This window comes from Strix aluco, chromosome 36 (assembly GCF_031877795.1).
Source record: "Strix aluco isolate bStrAlu1 chromosome 36, bStrAlu1.hap1, whole genome shotgun sequence".
NCBI lineage: Eukaryota > Metazoa > Chordata > Aves > Strigiformes > Strigidae > Strix > Strix aluco.
In genome coordinates, this window is record NC_133966.1 from 1,992,593 (window position 1) to 2,013,929 (window position 21,337).

Below are 21,337 nucleotides of genomic sequence, written 5' to 3' on the forward strand. Positions count from 1 at the left end.
TTCCCCAGTGCTCTGCAAGCTCTCCAGGGCAACATAAAATCTGGGGCTCTGTGCTTTCTTTCCTTCTGAACAAGTGTTACTGTTTTCTGCACAAAAGCGATTCTGCGAAGCAATGTGAACACTTCTGCGTCCCAGGCACAGAGAAGGTGCTAGCAAGGAATTCTCTGCCTGCCTTTCCCCAGTGCTCTGCAAGCTCTCCAGGACAACATAGAATCTGGGGCTCTGTGCTTTCTTTCCTTCTGAACAAGTGTTAGTGTTTTCTGCACAAAAGCGATTCTGCGAAGCAATGTGAACAGGCACAGAGAAGGTGCTATCAGGGAATTCTCTGCCTGCCTTTCCCCAGTGCTCTGCAAGCTCTCCAGGACAACATAAAATCTGGGGCTCTGTGCTTTCTTTCCTTCTGAACAAGTGTTACTGTTTTCTGCACAAAAGCGATTCTTGCGATGCAATGTGAACACTTCTGCTTCCCAGGCACAGAGAAGGTGCTAGCAAGGAATTCTCTGCCTGCCTTTCCCCAGTGCTCTGCAAGCTCTCCAGGACAACATAGAATCTGGGGCTCTGTGCTTTCTATAGTTCTGAACAAGTGTTACTTTTTTCTGCACAAAAGCGATTCTTGCGAAGCAATGTGAACAGGCACAGAGAAGGTGCTATCAGGGAATTCTCTGCCTGCCTTTCCCCAGTGCTCTGCAAGCTCTCCAGGACAACATAGAATCTGGGGCTCTGTGCTTTCTTTCCTTCTGAACAAGTGTTACTGTTTTCTGCACAAAAGCGATTCTGCGAAGCAATGTGAACACTTCTGCTTCCCAGGCACAGAGAAGGTGCTAGCAAGGAATTCTCTGCCTGCCTTTCCCCAGTGCTCTGCAAGCTCTCCAGGACAACATAAAATCTGGGGCTCTGTGCTTTCTTTCCTTCTGAACAAGTGTTACTGTTTTCTGCACAAAAGCGATTCTTGCGAAGCAATGTGAACACTTCTGCTTCCCAGGCACAGAGAAGGTGCTATCAGGGAATTCTCTGCCTGCCTTTCCCCAGTGCTCTGCAAGCTCTCCAGGACAACATAGAATCTGGGGCTCTGTGCTTTCTTTCCTTCTGAACAAGTGTTAGTGTTTTCTGCACAAAAGCGATTCTGCGAAGCAATGTGAACACTTCTGCTTCCCAGGCACAGAGAAGGTGCTAGCAGGGAATTCTCTGCCTGCCTTTCCCCAGTGCTCTGCAAGCTCTCCAGGACAACATAGAATCTGGGGCTCTGTGCTTTCTTTCGTTCTGAACAAGTGTTAATGTTTTCTGCACAAAAGCGATTCTGCGAAGCAATGTGAACAGGCACAGAGAAGGTGCTATCAGGGAATTCTCTGCCTGCCTTTCCCCAGTGCTCTGCAAGCTCTCCAGGACAACATAGAATCTGGGGCTCTGTGCTTTCTTTCGTTCTGAACAAGTGTTACTGTTTTCTGCACAAAAGCGATTCTGCGAAGCAATGTGAACACTTCTGCTTCCCAGGCACAGAGAAGGTGCTAGCAAGGAATTCTCTTCCTGCCTTTCCCCAGTGCTCTGCAAGCTCTCCAGGACAACATAGAATCTGGGGCTCTGTGCTTTCTTTCCTTCTGAACAAGTGTTACTGTTTTCTGCACAAAAGCGATTCTGCGAAGCAATGTGAACACTTCTGCTTCCCAGGCACAGAGAAGGTGCTAGCAGGGAATTCTCTGCCTGCCTTTCCCCAGTGCTCTGCAAGCTCTCCAGGACAACATAAAATCTGGGGCTCTGTGCTTTCTTTCCTTCTGAACAAGTGTTAGTGTTTTCTGCACAAAAGCGATTCTGCGAAGCAATGTGAACACTTCTGCTTCCCAGGCACAGAGAAGGTGCTAGCAAGGAATTCTCTGCCTGCCTTTCCCCAGTGCTCTGCAAGCTCTCCAGGACAACATAAAATCTGGGGCTCTGTGCTTTCTTTCGTTCTGAACAAGTGTTACTGTTTTCTGCACAAAAGCGATTCTTGCGAAGCAATGTGAACACTTCTGCTTCCCAGGCACAGAGAAGGTGCTAGCAAGGAATTCTCTGCCTGCCTTTCCCCAGTGCTCTGCAAGCTCTCCAGGACAACATAGAATCTGGGGCTCTGTGCTTTCTTTCCTTCTGAACAAGTGTTACTGTTTTCTGCACAAAAGCGATTCTGCGAAGCAATGTGAACAGGCACAGAGAAGGTGCTAGCAGGGAATTCTCTGCCTGCCTTTCCCCAGTGCTCTGCAAGCTCTCCAGGACAACATAGAATCTGGGGCTCTGTGCTTTCTTTCCTTCTGAACAAGTGTTAGTGTTTTCTGCACAAAAGCGATTCTTGCGAAGCAATGTGAACACTTCTGCTTCCCAGGCACAGAGAAGGTGCTAGCAGGGAATTCTCTGCCTGCTTTTCCCCAGTGCTCTGCAAGCTCTCCAGGACAACATAGAATCTGGGGCTCTGTGCTTTCTTTCGTTCTGAACAAGTGTTACTGTTTTCTGCACAAAAGCGATTCTGCGAAGCAATGTGAACAGGCACAGAGAAGGTGCTATCAGGGAATTCTCTGCCTGCCTTTCCCCAGTGCTCTGCAAGCTCTCCAGGACAACATAAAATCTGGGGCTCTGTGCTTTCTTTCCTTCTGAACAAGTGTTACTGTTTTCTGCACAAAAGCGATTCTTGCGAAGCAATGTGAACACTTCTGCTTCCCAGGCACAGAGAAGGTGCTAGCAAGGAATTCTCTGCCTGCCTTTCCCCAGTGCTCTGCAAGCTCTCCAGGACAACATAGAATCTGGGGCTCTGTGCTTTCTATAGTTCTGAACAAGTGTTACTTTTTTCTGCACAAAAGCGATTCTTGCGAAGCAATGTGAACAGGCACAGAGAAGGTGCTATCAGGGAATTCTCTGCCTGCCTTTCCCCAGTGCTCTGCAAGCTCTCCAGGACAACATAGAATCTGGGGCTCTGTGCTTTCTTTCCTTCTGAACAAGTGTTACTGTTTTCTGCACAAAAGCGATTCTGCGAAGCAATGTGAACACTTCTGCTTCCCAGGCACAGAGAAGGTGCTAGCAAGGAATTCTCTGCCTGCCTTTCCCCAGTGCTCTGCAAGCTCTCCAGGACAACATAAAATCTGGGGCTCTGTGCTTTCTTTCGTTCTGAACAAGTGTTACTGTTTTCTGCACAAAAGCGATTCTTGCGAAGCAATGTGAACACTTCTGCTTCCCAGGCACAGAGAAGGTGCTATCAGGGAATTCTCTGCCTGCCTTTCCCCAGTGCTCTGCAAGCTCTCCAGGACAACATAGAATCTGGGGCTCTGTGCTTTCTTTCGTTCTGAACAAGTGTTAATGTTTTCTGCACAAAAGTGATTCTGCGAAGCAATGTGAACAGGCACAGAGAAGGTGCTATCAGGGAATTCTCTGCCTGCCTTTCCCCAGTGCTCTGCAAGCTCTCCAGGACAACATAGAATCTGGGGCTCTGTGCTTTCTTTCCTTCTGAACAAGTGTTACTGTTTTCTGCACAAAAGCGATTCTGCGAAGCAATGTGAACAGGCACAGAGAAGGTGCTAGCAGGGAATTCTCTGCCTGCCTTTCCCCAGTGCTCTGCAAGCTCTCCAGGACAACATAGAATCTGGGGCTCTGTGCTTTCTTTCCTTCTGAACAAGTGTTAGTGTTTTCTGCACAAAAGCGATTCTGCGAAGCAATGTGAACAGGCACAGAGAAGGTGCTATCAGGGAATTCTCTGCCTGCCTTTCCCCAGTGCTCTGCAAGCTCTCCAGGACAACATAAAATCTGGGGCTCTGTGCTTTCTTTCCTTCTGAACAAGTGTTACTGTTTTCTGCACAAAAGCGATTCTTGCGAAGCAATGTGAACACTTCTGCTTCCCAGGCACAGAGAAGGTGCTAGCAAGGAATTCTCTGCCTGCCTTTCCCCAGTGCTCTGCAAGCTCTCCAGGACAACATAGAATCTGGGGCTCTGTGCTTTCTTTCCTTCTGAACAAGTGTTACTGTTTTCTGCACAAAAGCGATTCTTGCGAAGCAATGTGAACACTTCTGCTTCCCAGGCACAGAGAAGGTGCTAGCAGGGAATTCTCTGCCTGCTTTTCCCCAGTGCTCTGCAAGCTCTCCAGGACAACATAAAATCTGGGGCTCTGTGCTTTCTTTCCTTCTGAACAAGTGTTACTGTTTTCTGCACAAAAGCGATTCTTGCGAAGCAATGTGAACACTTCTGCTTCCCAGGCACAGAGAAGGTGCTAGCAAGGAATTCTCTGCCTGCCTTTCCCCAGTGCTCTGCAAGCTCTCCAGGACAACATAAAATCTGGGGCTCTGTGCTTTCTTTCCTTCTGAAAAAGTGGTACTGTTTTCTGCACAAAAGCGATTCTGCGAAGCAATGTGAACACTTCTGCTTCCCAGGCACAGAGAAGGTGCTAGCAAGGAATTCTCTGCCTGCCTTTCCCCAGTGCTCTGCAAGCTCTCCAGGACAACATAAAATCTGGGGCTCTGTGCTTTCTTTCGTTCTGAACAAGTGTTACTGTTTTCTGCACAAAAGCGATTCTGCGAAGCAATGTGAACAGGCACAGAGAAGGTGCTAGCAGGGAATTCTCTGCCTGCCTTTCCCCAGTGCTCTGCAAGCTCTCCAGGGCAACATAAAATCTGGGGCTCTGTGCTTTCTTTCCTTCTGAACAAGTGTTACTGTTTTCTGCACAAAAGCGATTCTGCGAAGCAATGTGAACACTTCTGCGTCCCAGGCACAGAGAAGGTGCTAGCAAGGAATTCTCTGCCTGCCTTTCCCCAGTGCTCTGCAAGCTCTCCAGGACAACATAGAATCTGGGGCTCTGTGCTTTCTTTCCTTCTGAACAAGTGTTAGTGTTTTCTGCACAAAAGCGATTCTGCGAAGCAATGTGAACAGGCACAGAGAAGGTGCTATCAGGGAATTCTCTGCCTGCCTTTCCCCAGTGCTCTGCAAGCTCTCCAGGACAACATAAAATCTGGGGCTCTGTGCTTTCTTTCCTTCTGAACAAGTGTTACTGTTTTCTGCACAAAAGCGATTCTTGCGATGCAATGTGAACACTTCTGCTTCCCAGGCACAGAGAAGGTGCTAGCAAGGAATTCTCTGCCTGCCTTTCCCCAGTGCTCTGCAAGCTCTCCAGGACAACATAGAATCTGGGGCTCTGTGCTTTCTATAGTTCTGAACAAGTGTTACTTTTTTCTGCACAAAAGCGATTCTTGCGAAGCAATGTGAACAGGCACAGAGAAGGTGCTATCAGGGAATTCTCTGCCTGCCTTTCCCCAGTGCTCTGCAAGCTCTCCAGGACAACATAGAATCTGGGGCTCTGTGCTTTCTTTCCTTCTGAACAAGTGTTACTGTTTTCTGCACAAAAGCGATTCTGCGAAGCAATGTGAACACTTCTGCTTCCCAGGCACAGAGAAGGTGCTAGCAAGGAATTCTCTGCCTGCCTTTCCCCAGTGCTCTGCAAGCTCTCCAGGACAACATAAAATCTGGGGCTCTGTGCTTTCTTTCCTTCTGAACAAGTGTTACTGTTTTCTGCACAAAAGCGATTCTTGCGAAGCAATGTGAACACTTCTGCTTCCCAGGCACAGAGAAGGTGCTATCAGGGAATTCTCTGCCTGCCTTTCCCCAGTGCTCTGCAAGCTCTCCAGGACAACATAGAATCTGGGGCTCTGTGCTTTCTTTCCTTCTGAACAAGTGTTAGTGTTTTCTGCACAAAAGCGATTCTGCGAAGCAATGTGAACACTTCTGCTTCCCAGGCACAGAGAAGGTGCTAGCAGGGAATTCTCTGCCTGCCTTTCCCCAGTGCTCTGCAAGCTCTCCAGGACAACATAGAATCTGGGGCTCTGTGCTTTCTTTCGTTCTGAACAAGTGTTAATGTTTTCTGCACAAAAGCGATTCTGCGAAGCAATGTGAACAGGCACAGAGAAGGTGCTATCAGGGAATTCTCTGCCTGCCTTTCCCCAGTGCTCTGCAAGCTCTCCAGGACAACATAGAATCTGGGGCTCTGTGCTTTCTTTCGTTCTGAACAAGTGTTACTGTTTTCTGCACAAAAGCGATTCTGCGAAGCAATGTGAACACTTCTGCTTCCCAGGCACAGAGAAGGTGCTAGCAAGGAATTCTCTTCCTGCCTTTCCCCAGTGCTCTGCAAGCTCTCCAGGACAACATAGAATCTGGGGCTCTGTGCTTTCTTTCCTTCTGAACAAGTGTTACTGTTTTCTGCACAAAAGCGATTCTGCGAAGCAATGTGAACACTTCTGCTTCCCAGGCACAGAGAAGGTGCTAGCAGGGAATTCTCTGCCTGCCTTTCCCCAGTGCTCTGCAAGCTCTCCAGGACAACATAAAATCTGGGGCTCTGTGCTTTCTTTCCTTCTGAACAAGTGTTAGTGTTTTCTGCACAAAAGCGATTCTGCGAAGCAATGTGAACACTTCTGCTTCCCAGGCACAGAGAAGGTGCTAGCAAGGAATTCTCTGCCTGCCTTTCCCCAGTGCTCTGCAAGCTCTCCAGGACAACATAAAATCTGGGGCTCTGTGCTTTCTTTCGTTCTGAACAAGTGTTACTGTTTTCTGCACAAAAGCGATTCTTGCGAAGCAATGTGAACACTTCTGCTTCCCAGGCACAGAGAAGGTGCTAGCAAGGAATTCTCTGCCTGCCTTTCCCCAGTGCTCTGCAAGCTCTCCAGGACAACATAGAATCTGGGGCTCTGTGCTTTCTTTCCTTCTGAACAAGTGTTACTGTTTTCTGCACAAAAGCGATTCTGCGAAGCAATGTGAACAGGCACAGAGAAGGTGCTAGCAGGGAATTCTCTGCCTGCCTTTCCCCAGTGCTCTGCAAGCTCTCCAGGACAACATAGAATCTGGGGCTCTGTGCTTTCTTTCCTTCTGAACAAGTGTTAGTGTTTTCTGCACAAAAGCGATTCTTGCGAAGCAATGTGAACACTTCTGCTTCCCAGGCACAGAGAAGGTGCTAGCAGGGAATTCTCTGCCTGCTTTTCCCCAGTGCTCTGCAAGCTCTCCAGGACAACATAGAATCTGGGGCTCTGTGCTTTCTTTCGTTCTGAACAAGTGTTACTGTTTTCTGCACAAAAGCGATTCTGCGAAGCAATGTGAACAGGCACAGAGAAGGTGCTATCAGGGAATTCTCTGCCTGCCTTTCCCCAGTGCTCTGCAAGCTCTCCAGGACAACATAAAATCTGGGGCTCTGTGCTTTCTTTCCTTCTGAACAAGTGTTACTGTTTTCTGCACAAAAGCGATTCTTGCGAAGCAATGTGAACACTTCTGCTTCCCAGGCACAGAGAAGGTGCTAGCAAGGAATTCTCTGCCTGCCTTTCCCCAGTGCTCTGCAAGCTCTCCAGGACAACATAGAATCTGGGGCTCTGTGCTTTCTATAGTTCTGAACAAGTGTTACTTTTTTCTGCACAAAAGCGATTCTTGCGAAGCAATGTGAACAGGCACAGAGAAGGTGCTATCAGGGAATTCTCTGCCTGCCTTTCCCCAGTGCTCTGCAAGCTCTCCAGGACAACATAGAATCTGGGGCTCTGTGCTTTCTTTCCTTCTGAACAAGTGTTACTGTTTTCTGCACAAAAGCGATTCTGCGAAGCAATGTGAACACTTCTGCTTCCCAGGCACAGAGAAGGTGCTAGCAAGGAATTCTCTGCCTGCCTTTCCCCAGTGCTCTGCAAGCTCTCCAGGACAACATAAAATCTGGGGCTCTGTGCTTTCTTTCGTTCTGAACAAGTGTTACTGTTTTCTGCACAAAAGCGATTCTTGCGAAGCAATGTGAACACTTCTGCTTCCCAGGCACAGAGAAGGTGCTATCAGGGAATTCTCTGCCTGCCTTTCCCCAGTGCTCTGCAAGCTCTCCAGGACAACATAGAATCTGGGGCTCTGTGCTTTCTTTCGTTCTGAACAAGTGTTAATGTTTTCTGCACAAAAGTGATTCTGCGAAGCAATGTGAACAGGCACAGAGAAGGTGCTATCAGGGAATTCTCTGCCTGCCTTTCCCCAGTGCTCTGCAAGCTCTCCAGGACAACATAGAATCTGGGGCTCTGTGCTTTCTTTCCTTCTGAACAAGTGTTACTGTTTTCTGCACAAAAGCGATTCTGCGAAGCAATGTGAACAGGCACAGAGAAGGTGCTAGCAGGGAATTCTCTGCCTGCCTTTCCCCAGTGCTCTGCAAGCTCTCCAGGACAACATAGAATCTGGGGCTCTGTGCTTTCTTTCCTTCTGAACAAGTGTTAGTGTTTTCTGCACAAAAGCGATTCTGCGAAGCAATGTGAACAGGCACAGAGAAGGTGCTATCAGGGAATTCTCTGCCTGCCTTTCCCCAGTGCTCTGCAAGCTCTCCAGGACAACATAAAATCTGGGGCTCTGTGCTTTCTTTCCTTCTGAACAAGTGTTACTGTTTTCTGCACAAAAGCGATTCTTGCGAAGCAATGTGAACACTTCTGCTTCCCAGGCACAGAGAAGGTGCTAGCAAGGAATTCTCTGCCTGCCTTTCCCCAGTGCTCTGCAAGCTCTCCAGGACAACATAGAATCTGGGGCTCTGTGCTTTCTATAGTTCTGAACAAGTGTTACTTTTTTCTGCACAAAAGCGATTCTTGCGAAGCAATGTGAACAGGCACAGAGAAGGTGCTATCAGGGAATTCTCTGCCTGCCTTTCCCCAGTGCTCTGCAAGCTCTCCAGGACAACATAGAATCTGGGGCTCTGTGCTTTCTTTCCTTCTGAACAAGTGTTACTGTTTTCTGCACAAAAGCGATTCTGCGAAGCAATGTGAACACTTCTGCTTCCCAGGCACAGAGAAGGTGCTAGCAAGGAATTCTCTGCCTGCCTTTCCCCAGTGCTCTGCAAGCTCTCCAGGACAACATAAAATCTGGGGCTCTGTGCTTTCTTTCGTTCTGAACAAGTGTTACTGTTTTCTGCACAAAAGCGATTCTTGCGAAGCAATGTGAACACTTCTGCTTCCCAGGCACAGAGAAGGTGCTATCAGGGAATTCTCTGCCTGCCTTTCCCCAGTGCTCTGCAAGCTCTCCAGGACAACATAGAATCTGGGGCTCTGTGCTTTCTTTCGTTCTGAGCAAGTGTTAATGTTTTCTGCACAAAAGCGATTCTGCGAAGCAATGTGAACAGGCACAGAGAAGGTGCTATCAGGGAATTCTCTGCCTGCCTTTCCCCAGTGCTCTGCAAGCTCTCCAGGACAACATAGAATCTGGGGCTCTGTGCTTTCTTTCCTTCTGAACAAGTGTTACTGTTTTCTGCACAAAAGCGATTCTGCGAAGCAATGTGAACACTTCTGCTTCCCAGGCACAGAGAAGGTGCTAGCAGGGAATTCTCTGCCTGCCTTTCCCCAGTGCTCTGCAAGCTCTCCAGGACAACATAGAATCTGGGGCTCTGTGCTTTCTTTCGTTCTGAACAAGTGTTAATGTTTTCTGCACAAAAGCGATTCTGCGAAGCAATGTGAACAGGCACAGAGAAGGTGCTAGCAGGGAATTCTCTGCCTGCCTTTCCCCAGTGCTCTGCAAGCTCTCCAGGACAACATAAAATCTGGGGCTCTGTGCTTTCTTTCCTTCTGAACAAGTGTTACTGTTTTCTGCACAAAAGCGATTCTTGCGAAGCAATGTGAACACTTCTGCTTCCCAGGCACAGAGAAGGTGCTAGCAAGGAATTCTCTGCCTGCCTTTCCCCAGTGCTCTGCAAGCTCTCCAGGACAACATAAAATCTGGGGCTCTGTGCTTTCTTTCGTTCTGAACAAGTGTTACTGTTTTCTGCACAAAAGCGATTCTGCGAAGCAATGTGAACAGGCACAGAGAAGGTGCTAGCAGGGAATTCTCTGCCTGCCTTTCCCCAGTGCTCTGCAAGCTCTCCAGGGCAACATAAAATCTGGGGCTCTGTGCTTTCTTTCCTTCTGAACAAGTGTTACTGTTTTCTGCACAAAAGCGATTCTGCGAAGCAATGTGAACACTTCTGCGTCCCAGGCACAGAGAAGGTGCTAGCAAGGAATTCTCTGCCTGCCTTTCCCCAGTGCTCTGCAAGCTCTCCAGGACAACATAAAATCTGGGGCTCTGTGCTTTCTTTCCTTCTGAACAAGTGTTACTGTTTTCTGCACAAAAGCGATTCTTGCGAAGCAATGTGAACACTTCTGCTTCCCAGGCACAGAGAAGGTGCTAGCAAGGAATTCTCTGCCTGCCTTTCCCCAGTGCTCTGCAAGCTCTCCAGGACAACATAGAATCTGGGGCTCTGTGCTTTCTTTCCTTCTGAACAAGTGTTACTGTTTTCTGCACAAAAGCGATTCTTGCGAAGCAATGTGAACACTTCTGCTTCCCAGGCACAGAGAAGGTGCTAGCAGGGAATTCTCTGCCTGCTTTTCCCCAGTGCTCTGCAAGCTCTCCAGGACAACATAGAATCTGGGGCTCTGTGCTTTCTTTCGTTCTGAACAAGTGTTACTGTTTTCTGCACAAAAGCGATTCTGCGAAGCAATGTGAACAGGCACAGAGAAGGTGCTAGCAGGGAATTCTCTGCCTGCCTTTCCCCAGTGCTCTGCAAGCTCTCCAGGACAACATAGAATCTGGGGCTCTGTGCTTTCTTTCCTTCTGAACAAGTGTTAGTGTTTTCTGCACAAAAGCGATTCTTGCGAAGCAATGTGAACACTTCTGCTTCCCAGGCACAGAGAAGGTGCTAGCAGGGAATTCTCTGCCTGCTTTTCCCCAGTGCTCTGCAAGCTCTCCAGGACAACATAGAATCTGGGGCTCTGTGCTTTCTTTCGTTCTGAACAAGTGTTAATGTTTTCTGCACAAAAGCGATTCTGCGAAGCAATGTGAACAGGCACAGAGAAGGTGCTAGCAGGGAATTCTCTGCCTGCCTTTCCCCAGTGCTCTGCAAGCTCTCCAGGACAACATAAAATCTGGGGCTCTGTGCTTTCTTTCCTTCTGAACAAGTGTTACTGTTTTCTGCACAAAAGCGATTCTTGCGAAGCAATGTGAACACTTCTGCTTCCCAGGCACAGAGAAGGTGCTAGCAAGGAATTCTCTGCCTGCCTTTCCCCAGTGCTCTGCAAGCTCTCCAGGACAACATAAAATCTGGGGCTCTGTGCTTTCTTTCCTTCTGAAAAAGTGGTACTGTTTTCTGCACAAAAGCGATTCTGCGAAGCAATGTGAACACTTCTGCTTCCCAGGCACAGAGAAGGTGCTAGCAAGGAATTCTCTGCCTGCCTTTCCCCAGTGCTCTGCAAGCTCTCCAGGACAACATAAAATCTGGGGCTCTGTGCTTTCTTTCGTTCTGAACAAGTGTTACTGTTTTCTGCACAAAAGCGATTCTGCGAAGCAATGTGAACAGGCACAGAGAAGGTGCTAGCAGGGAATTCTCTGCCTGCCTTTCCCCAGTGCTCTGCAAGCTCTCCAGGGCAACATAAAATCTGGGGCTCTGTGCTTTCTTTCCTTCTGAACAAGTGTTACTGTTTTCTGCACAAAAGCGATTCTGCGAAGCAATGTGAACACTTCTGCGTCCCAGGCACAGAGAAGGTGCTAGCAAGGAATTCTCTGCCTGCCTTTCCCCAGTGCTCTGCAAGCTCTCCAGGACAACATAAAATCTGGGGCTCTGTGCTTTCTTTCCTTCTGAACAAGTGTTACTGTTTTCTGCACAAAAGCGATTCTTGCGAAGCAATGTGAACACTTCTGCTTCCCAGGCACAGAGAAGGTGCTAGCAAGGAATTCTCTGCCTGCCTTTCCCCAGTGCTCTGCAAGCTCTCCAGGACAACATAGAATCTGGGGCTCTGTGCTTTCTTTCCTTCTGAACAAGTGTTACTGTTTTCTGCACAAAAGCGATTCTGCGAAGCAATGTGAACACTTCTGCTTCCCAGGCACAGAGAAGGTGCTAGCAGGGAATTCTCTGCCTGCTTTTCCCCAGTGCTCTGCAAGCTCTCCAGGACAACATAAAATCTGGGGCTCTGTGCTTTCTTTCCTTCTGAACAAGTGTTACTGTTTTCTGCACAAAAGCGATTCTTGCGAAGCAATGTGAACACTTCTGCTTCCCAGGCACAGAGAAGGTGCTAGCAAGGAATTCTCTGCCTGCCTTTCCCCAGTGCTCTGCAAGCTCTCCAGGACAACATAAAATCTGGGGCTCTGTGCTTTCTTTCCTTCTGAAAAAGTGGTACTGTTTTCTGCACAAAAGCGATTCTGCGAAGCAATGTGAACACTTCTGCTTCCCAGGCACAGAGAAGGTGCTAGCAAGGAATTCTCTGCCTGCCTTTCCCCAGTGCTCTGCAAGCTCTCCAGGACAACATAAAATCTGGGGCTCTGTGCTTTCTTTCGTTCTGAACAAGTGTTACTGTTTTCTGCACAAAAGCGATTCTGCGAAGCAATGTGAACAGGCACAGAGAAGGTGCTAGCAGGGAATTCTCTGCCTGCCTTTCCCCAGTGCTCTGCAAGCTCTCCAGGGCAACATAAAATCTGGGGCTCTGTGCTTTCTTTCCTTCTGAACAAGTGTTACTGTTTTCTGCACAAAAGCGATTCTGCGAAGCAATGTGAACACTTCTGCGTCCCAGGCACAGAGAAGGTGCTAGCAAGGAATTCTCTGCCTGCCTTTCCCCAGTGCTCTGCAAGCTCTCCAGGACAACATAAAATCTGGGGCTCTGTGCTTTCTTTCCTTCTGAACAAGTGTTACTGTTTTCTGCACAAAAGCGATTCTTGCGAAGCAATGTGAACACTTCTGCTTCCCAGGCACAGAGAAGGTGCTAGCAAGGAATTCTCTGCCTGCCTTTCCCCAGTGCTCTGCAAGCTCTCCAGGACAACATAGAATCTGGGGCTCTGTGCTTTCTTTCCTTCTGAACAAGTGTTACTGTTTTCTGCACAAAAGCGATTCTTGCGAAGCAATGTGAACACTTCTGCTTCCCAGGCACAGAGAAGGTGCTAGCAGGGAATTCTCTGCCTGCTTTTCCCCAGTGCTCTGCAAGCTCTCCAGGACAACATAGAATCTGGGGCTCTGTGCTTTCTTTCGTTCTGAACAAGTGTTACTGTTTTCTGCACAAAAGCGATTCTGCGAAGCAATGTGAACAGGCACAGAGAAGGTGCTATCAGGGAATTCTCTGCCTGCCTTTCCCCAGTGCTCTGCAAGCTCTCCAGGACAACATAGAATCTGGGGCTCTGTGCTTTCTTTCCTTCTGAACAAGTGTTAGTGTTTTCTGCACAAAAGCGATTCTTGCGAAGCAATGTGAACACTTCTGCTTCCCAGGCACAGAGAAGGTGCTAGCAGGGAATTCTCTGCCTGCTTTTCCCCAGTGCTCTGCAAGCTCTCCAGGACAACATAGAATCTGGGGCTCTGTGCTTTCTTTCGTTCTGAACAAGTGTTACTGTTTTCTGCACAAAAGCGATTCTGCGAAGCAATGTGAACAGGCACAGAGAAGGTGCTATCAGGGAATTCTCTGCCTGCCTTTCCCCAGTGCTCTGCAAGCTCTCCAGGACAACATAAAATCTGGGGCTCTGTGCTTTCTTTCCTTCTGAACAAGTGTTACTGTTTTCTGCACAAAAGCGATTCTTGCGAAGCAATGTGAACACTTCTGCTTCCCAGGCACAGAGAAGGTGCTAGCAAGGAATTCTCTGCCTGCCTTTCCCCAGTGCTCTGCAAGCTCTCCAGGACAACATAGAATCTGGGGCTCTGTGCTTTCTATAGTTCTGAACAAGTGTTACTTTTTTCTGCACAAAAGCGATTCTTGCGAAGCAATGTGAACAGGCACAGAGAAGGTGCTATCAGGGAATTCTCTGCCTGCCTTTCCCCAGTGCTCTGCAAGCTCTCCAGGACAACATAGAATCTGGGGCTCTGTGCTTTCTTTCCTTCTTAACAAGTGTTACTGTTTTCTGCACAAAAGCGATTCTGCGAAGCAATGTGAACACTTCTGCTTCCCAGGCACAGAGAAGGTGCTAGCAAGGAATTCTCTGCCTGCCTTTCCCCAGTGCTCTGCAAGCTCTCCAGGACAACATAAAATCTGGGGCTCTGTGCTTTCTTTCGTTCTGAACAAGTGTTACTGTTTTCTGCACAAAAGCGATTCTTGCGAAGCAATGTGAACACTTCTGCTTCCCAGGCACAGAGAAGGTGCTATCAGGGAATTCTCTGCCTGCCTTTCCCCAGTGCTCTGCAAGCTCTCCAGGACAACATAGAATCTGGGGCTCTGTGCTTTCTTTCGTTCTGAACAAGTGTTAATGTTTTCTGCACAAAAGCGATTCTGCGAAGCAATGTGAACAGGCACAGAGAAGGTGCTATCAGGGAATTCTCTGCCTGCCTTTCCCCAGTGCTCTGCAAGCTCTCCAGGACAACATAGAATCTGGGGCTCTGTGCTTTCTTTCCTTCTGAACAAGTGTTACTGTTTTCTGCACAAAAGCGATTCTGCGAAGCAATGTGAACACTTCTGGTTCCCAGGCACAGAGAAGGTGCTAGCAAGGAATTCTCTTCCTGCCTTTCCCCAGTGCTCTGCAAGCTCTCCAGGACAACATAGAATCTGGGGCTCTGTGCTTTCTTTCCTTCTGAACAAGTGTTACTGTTTTCTGCACAAAAGCGATTCTGCGAAGCAATGTGAACACTTCTGCTTCCCAGGCACAGAGAAGGTGCTAGCAGGGAATTCTCTGCCTGCCTTTCCCCAGTGCTCTGCAAGCTCTCCAGGACAACATAGAATCTGGGGCTCTGTGCTTTCTTTCCTTCTGAACAAGTGTTACTGTTTTCTGCACAAAAGCGATTCTTGCGAAGCAATGTGAACACTTCTGCTTCCCAGGCACAGAGAAGGTGCTAGCAAGGAATTCTCTTCCTGCCTTTCCCCAGTGCTCTGCAAGCTCTCCAGGACAACATAGAATCTGGGGCTCTGTGCTTTCTTTCCTTCTGAACAAGTGTTACTGTTTTCTGCACAAAAGCGATTCTGCGAAGCAATGTGAACACTTCTGCTTCCCAGGCACAGAGAAGGTGCTAGCAGGGAATTCTCTGCCTGCCTTTCCCCAGTGCTCTGCAAGCTCTCCAGGACAACATAGAATCTGGGGCTCTGTGCTTTCTTTCGTTCTGAACAAGTGTTAATGTTTTCTGCACAAAAGCGATTCTGCGAAGCAATGTGAACAGGCACAGAGAAGGTGCTAGCAGGGAATTCTCTGCCTGCCTTTCCCCAGTGCTCTGCAAGCTCTCCAGGACAACATAAAATCTGGGGCTCTGTGCTTTCTTTCCTTCTGAACAAGTGTTACTGTTTTCTGCACAAAAGCGATTCTTGCGAAGCAATGTGAACAATTCTGCTTCCCAGGCACAGAGAAGGTGCTAGCAAGGAATTCTCTGCCTGCCTTTCCCCAGTGCTCTGCAAGCTCTCCAGGACAACATAAAATCTGGGGCTCTGTGCTTTCTTTCCTTCTGAAAAAGTGGTACTGTTTTCTGCACAAAAGCGATTCTGCGAAGCAATGTGAACACTTCTGCTTCCCAGGCACAGAGAAGGTGCTAGCAAGGAATTCTCTGCCTGCCTTTCCCCAGTGCTCTGCAAGCTCTCCAGGACAACATAAAATCTGGGGCTCTGTGCTTTCTTTCGTTCTGAACAAGTGTTACTGTTTTCTGCACAAAAGCGATTCTGCGAAGCAATGTGAACAGGCACAGAGAAGGTGCTAGCAGGGAATTCTCTGCCTGCCTTTCCCCAGTGCTCTGCAAGCTCTCCAGGGCAACATAAAATCTGGGGCTCTGTGCTTTCTTTCCTTCTGAACAAGTGTTACTGTTTTCTGCACAAAAGCGATTCTGCGAAGCAATGTGAACACTTCTGCGTCCCAGGCACAGAGAAGGTGCTAGCAAGGAATTCTCTGCCTGCCTTTCCCCAGTGCTCTGCAAGCTCTCCAGGACAACATAAAATCTGGGGCTCTGTGCTTTCTTTCCTTCTGAACAAGTGTTACTGTTTTCTGCACAAAAGCGATTCTTGCGAAGCAATGTGAACACTTCTGCTTCCCAGGCACAGAGAAGGTGCTAGCAAGGAATTCTCTGCCTGCCTTTCCCCAGTGCTCTGCAAGCTCTCCAGGACAACATAAAATCTGGGGCTCTGTGCTTTCTTTCGTTCTGAACAAGTGTTAGTGTTTTCTGCACAAAAGCGATTCTGCGAAGCAATGTGAACAGGCACAGAGAAGGTGCTAGCAGGGAATTCTCTGCCTGCCTTTCCCCAGTGCTCTGCAATCTCTCCAGGACAACATAAAATCTGGGGCTCTGTGCTTTCTTTCGTTCTGAACAAGTGTTACTGTTTTCTGCACAAAAGCGATTCTGCTAAGCAATGTGAACAGGCACAGAGAAGGTGCTATCAGGGAATTCTCTGCCTGCCTTTCCCCAGTGCTCTGCAAGCTCTCCAGGACAACATAGAATCTGGGGCTCTGTGCTTTCTTTCCTTCTGAACAAGTGTTACTGTTTTCTGCACAAAAGCGATTCTTGCGAAGCAATGTGAACACTTCTGCTTCCCAGGCACAGAGAAGGTGCTAGCAGGGAATTCTCTGCCTGCCTTTCCCCAGTGCTCTGCAAGCTCTCCAGGACAACATAGAATCTGGGGCTCTGTGCTTTCTTTCCTTCTGAACAAGTGTTACTGTTTTCTGCACAAAAGCGATTCTGCGAAGCAATGTGAACAGGCACAGAGAAGGTGCTATCAGGGAATTCTCTGCCTGCCTTTCCCCAGTGCTCTGCAAGCTCTCCAGGACAACATAGAATCTGGGGCTCTGTGCTTTCTTTCCTTCTGAACAAGTGTTAGTGTTTTCTGCACAAAAGCGATTCTGCGAAGCAATGTGAACACTTCTGCTTCCCAGGCACAGAGAAGGTGCTAGCAGGGAATTCTCTGCCTGCCTTTCCCCAGTGCTCTGCAAGCTCTCCAGGACAACATAGAATCTGGGGCTCTGTGCTTTCTTTCCTTCTGAACAAGTGGTACTGTTTTCTGCACAAAAGCGATTCTGCGAAGCAATGTGAACACTTCTGCTTCCCAGGCACAGAGAAGGTGCTAGCAAGGAATTCTCTGCCTGCCTTTCCCCAGTGCTCTGCAAGCTCTCCAGGACAACATAAAATCTGGGGCTCTGTGCTTTCTTTCCTTCTGAACAAGTGTTACTGTTTTCTGCACAAAAGCGAATCTGCGAAGCAATGTGAACACTTCTGCTTCCCAGGCACAGAGAAGGTGCTAGCAAGGAATTCTCTGCCTGCCTTTCCCCAGTGCTCTGCAAGCTCTCCAGGACAACATAAAATCTGGGGCTCTGTGCTTTCTTTCCTTCTGAACAAGTGTTACTGTTTTCTGCACAAAAGCGATTCTGCGAAGCAATGTGAACACTTCTGCGTCCCAGGCACAGAGAAGGTGCTAGCAAGGAATTCTCTGCCTGCGTTTCCACAGTGCTCTGCAAGCTCTCCAGGACAACATAAAATCTGGGGCTCTGTGCTTTCTTTCCTTCTGAACAAGTGTTACTGTTTTCTGCACAAAAGCGATTCTTGCGAAGCAATGTGAACACTTCTGCTTCCCAGGCACAGAGAAGGTGCTAGCAAGGAATTCTCTGCCTGCCTTTCCCCAGTGCTCTGCAAGCTCTCCAGGACAACATAAAATCTGGGGCTCTGTGCTTTCTTTCGTTCTGAACAAGTGGTACTGTTTTCTGCACAAAAGCGATTCTGCGAAGCAATGTGAACAGGCACAGAGAAGGTGCTAGCAGGGAATTCTCTGCCTGCCTTTCCCCAGTGCTCTGCAATCTCTCCAGGACAACATAAAATCTGGGGCTCTGTGCTTTCTTTCGTTCTGAACAAGTGTTACTGTTTTCTGCACAAAAGCGATTCTGCTAAGCAATGTGAACAGGCACAGAGAAGGTGCTATCAGGGAATTCTCTGCCTGCCTTTCCCCAGTGCTCTGCAAGCTCTCCAGGACAACATAAAATCTGGGGCTCTGTGCTTTCTATAGTTCTGAACAAGTGTTACTTTTTTCTGCACAAAAGCGATTCTTGCGAAGCAATGTGAACACTTCTGCTTCCCAGGCACAGAGAAGGTGCTAGCAAGGAATTCTCTGCCTGCCTTTCCCCAGTGCTCTGCAAGCTCTCCAGGACAACATAAAATCTGGGGCTCTGTGCTTTCTTTCCTTCTGAACAAGTGGTACTGTTTTCTGCACAAAAGCGATTCTGCGAAGCAATGTGAACACTTCTGCTTCCCAGGCACAGAGAAGGTGCTAGCAAGGAATTCTCTGCCTGCCTTTCCCCAGTGCTCTGCAAGCTCTCCAGGACAACATAAAATCTGGGGCTCTGTGCTTTCTTTCGTTCTGAACAAGTGTTACTGTTTTCTGCACAAAAGCGATTCTGCGAAGCAATGTGAACAGGCACAGAGAAGGTGCTAGCAGGGAATTCTCTGCCTGCCTTTCCCCAGTGCTCTGCAAGCTCTCCAGGACAACATAAAATCTGGGGCTCTGTGCTGTCTTTCCTTCTGAACAAGTGTTACTGTTTTCTGCACAAAAGCGAATCTGCGAAGCAATGTGAACACTTCTGCTTCCCAGGCACAGAGAAGGTGCTAGCAAGGAATTCTCTGCCTGCCTTTCCCCAGTGCTCTGCAAGCTCTCCAGGACAACATAAAATCTGGGGCTCTGTGCTTTCTTTCCTTCTGAACAAGTGTTACTGTTTTCTGCACAAAAGCGAATCTGCGATGCAATGTGAACACTTCTGCTTCCCAGGCACAGAGAAGGTGCTAGCAAGGAATTCTCTGCCTGCCTTTCCCCAGTGCTCTGCAAGCTCTCCAGGACAACATAAAATCTGGGGCTCTGTGCTTTCTTTCCTTCTGAACAAGTGTTACTGTTTTCTGCACAAAAGCGATTCTGCGAAGCAATGTGAACAGGCACAGAGAAGGTGCTAGCAGGGAATTCTCTGCCTGCCTTTCCCCAGTGCTCTGCAAGCTCTCCAGGACAACATAAAATCTGGGGCTCTGTGCTTTCTTTCCTTCTGAACAAGTGTTAGTGTTTTCTGCACAAAAGCGATTCTGCGAAGCAATGTGAACACTTCTGCTTCCCAGGCACAGAGAAGGTGCTAGCAAGGAATTCTCTGCCTGCCTTTCCCCAGTGCTCTGCAAGCTCTCCAGGACAACATAAAATCTGGGGCTCTGTGCTTTCTTTCGTTCTGAACAAGTGTTACTGTTTTCTGCACAAAAGCGATTCTTGCGAAGCAATGTGAACACTTCTGCTTCCCAGGCACAGAGAAGGTGCTAGCAAGGAATTCTCTGCCTGCCTTTCCCCAGTGCTCTGCAAGCTCTCCAGGACAACATAAAATCTGGGGCTCTGTGCTTTCTTTCCTTCTGAACAAGTGTTACTGTTTTCTGCACAAAAGCGATTCTGCGAAGCAATGTGAACAGGCACAGAGAAGGTGCTAGCAGGGAATTCTCTGCCTGCCTTTCCCCAGTGCTCTGCAAGCTCTCCAGGACAACATAGAATCTGGGGCTCTGTGCTTTCTTTCCTTCTGAACAAGTGTTAGTGTTTTCTGCACAAAAGCGATTCTGCGAAGCAATGTGAACACTTCTGCTTCCCAGGCACAGAGAAGGTGCTAGCAGGGAATTCTCTGCCTGCCTTTCCCCAGTGCTCTGCAAGCTCTCCAGGACAACATAAAATCTGGGGCTCTGTGCTTTCTTTCCTTCTGAACAAGTGTTACTGTTTTCTGCACAAAAGCGATTCTTGCGAAGCAATGTGAACACTTCTGCTTCCCAGGCACAGAGAAGGTGCTAGCAAGGAATTCTCTGCCTGCCTTTCCCCAGTGCTCTGCAAGCTCTCCAGGACAACATAGAATCTGGGGCTCTGTGCTTTCTTTCCTTCTGAACAAGTGTTAGTGTTTTCTGCACAAAAGCGATTCTGCGAAGCAATGTGAACACTTCTGCTTCCCAGGCACAGAGAAGGTGCTAGCAAGGAATTCTCTGCCTGCCTTTCCCCAGTGCTCTGCAAGCTCTCCAGGACAACATAAAATCTGGGGCTCTGTGCTTTCTTTCGTTCTGAACAAGTGTTACTGTTTTCTGCACAAAAGCGATTCTTGCGAAGCAATGTGAACACTTCTGCTTCCCAGGCACAGAGAAGGTGCTAGCAAGGAATTCTCTTCCTGCCTTTCCCCAGTGCTCTGCAAGCTCTCCAGGACAACATAGAATCTGGGGCTCTGTGCTTTCTTTCCTTCTGAACAACTGTTACTGTTTTCTGCACAAAAGCGATTCTGCGAAGCAATGTGAACACTTCTGCTTCCCAGGCACAGAGAAGGTGCTAGCAGGGAATTCTCTGCCTGCCTTTCCCCAGTGCTCTGCAAGCTCTCCAGGACAACATAAAATCTGGGGCTCTGTGCTTTCTTTCGTTCTGAACAAGTGTTAATGTTTTCTGCACAAAAGCGATTCTGCGAAGCAATGTGAACAGGCACAGAGAAGGTGCTAGCAGGGAATTCTCTGCCTGCCTTTCCCCAGTGCTCTGCAAGCTCTCCAGGACAACATAAAATCTGGGGCTCTGTGCTTTCTTTCCTTCTGAACAAGTGTTAGTGTTTTCTGCACAAAAGCGATTCTGCGAAGCAATGTGAACACTTCTGCTTCCCAGGCACAGAGAAGGTGCTAGCAAGGAATTCTCTGCCTGCCTTTCCCCAGTGCTCTGCAAGCTCTCCAGGACAACATAAAATCTGGGGCTCTGTGCTTTCTTTCGTTCTGAACAAGTGTTACTGTTTTCTGCACAAAAGCGATTCTTGCGAAGCAATGTGAACACTTCTGCTTCCCAGGCACAGAGAAGGTGCTAGCAAGGAATTCTCTGCCTGCCTTTCCCCAGTGCTCTGCAAGCTCTCCAGGACAACATAAAATCTGGGGCTCTGTGCTTTCTTTCCTTCTGAACAAGTGTTACTGTTTTCTGCACAAAAGCGATTCTGCGAAGCAATGTGAACAGGCACAGAGAAGGTGCTAGCAGGGAATTCTCTGCCTGCCTTTCCCCAGTGCTCTGCAAGCTCTCCAGGACAACATAGAATCTGGGGCTCTGTGCTTTCTTTCCTTCTGAACAAGTGTTAGTGTTTTCTGCACAAAAGCGATTCTGCGAAGCAATGTGAACACTTCTGCTTCCCAGGCACAGAGAAGGTGCTAGCAGGGAATTCTCTGCCTGCCTTTCCCCAGTGCTCTGCAAGCTCTCCAGGACAACATAGAATCTGGGGCTCTGTGCTTTCTTTCCTTCTGAACAAGTGTTAGTGTTTTCTGCACAAAAGCGATTCTGCGAAGCAATGTGAACACTTCTGCTTCCCAGGCACAGAGAAGGTGCTAGCAAGGAATTCTCTGCCTGCCTTTCCCCAGTGCTCTGCAAGCTCTCCAGGACAACATAGAATCTGGGGCTCTGTGCTTTCTTTCCTTCTGAACAAGTGTTACTGTTTTCTGCACAAAAGCGAT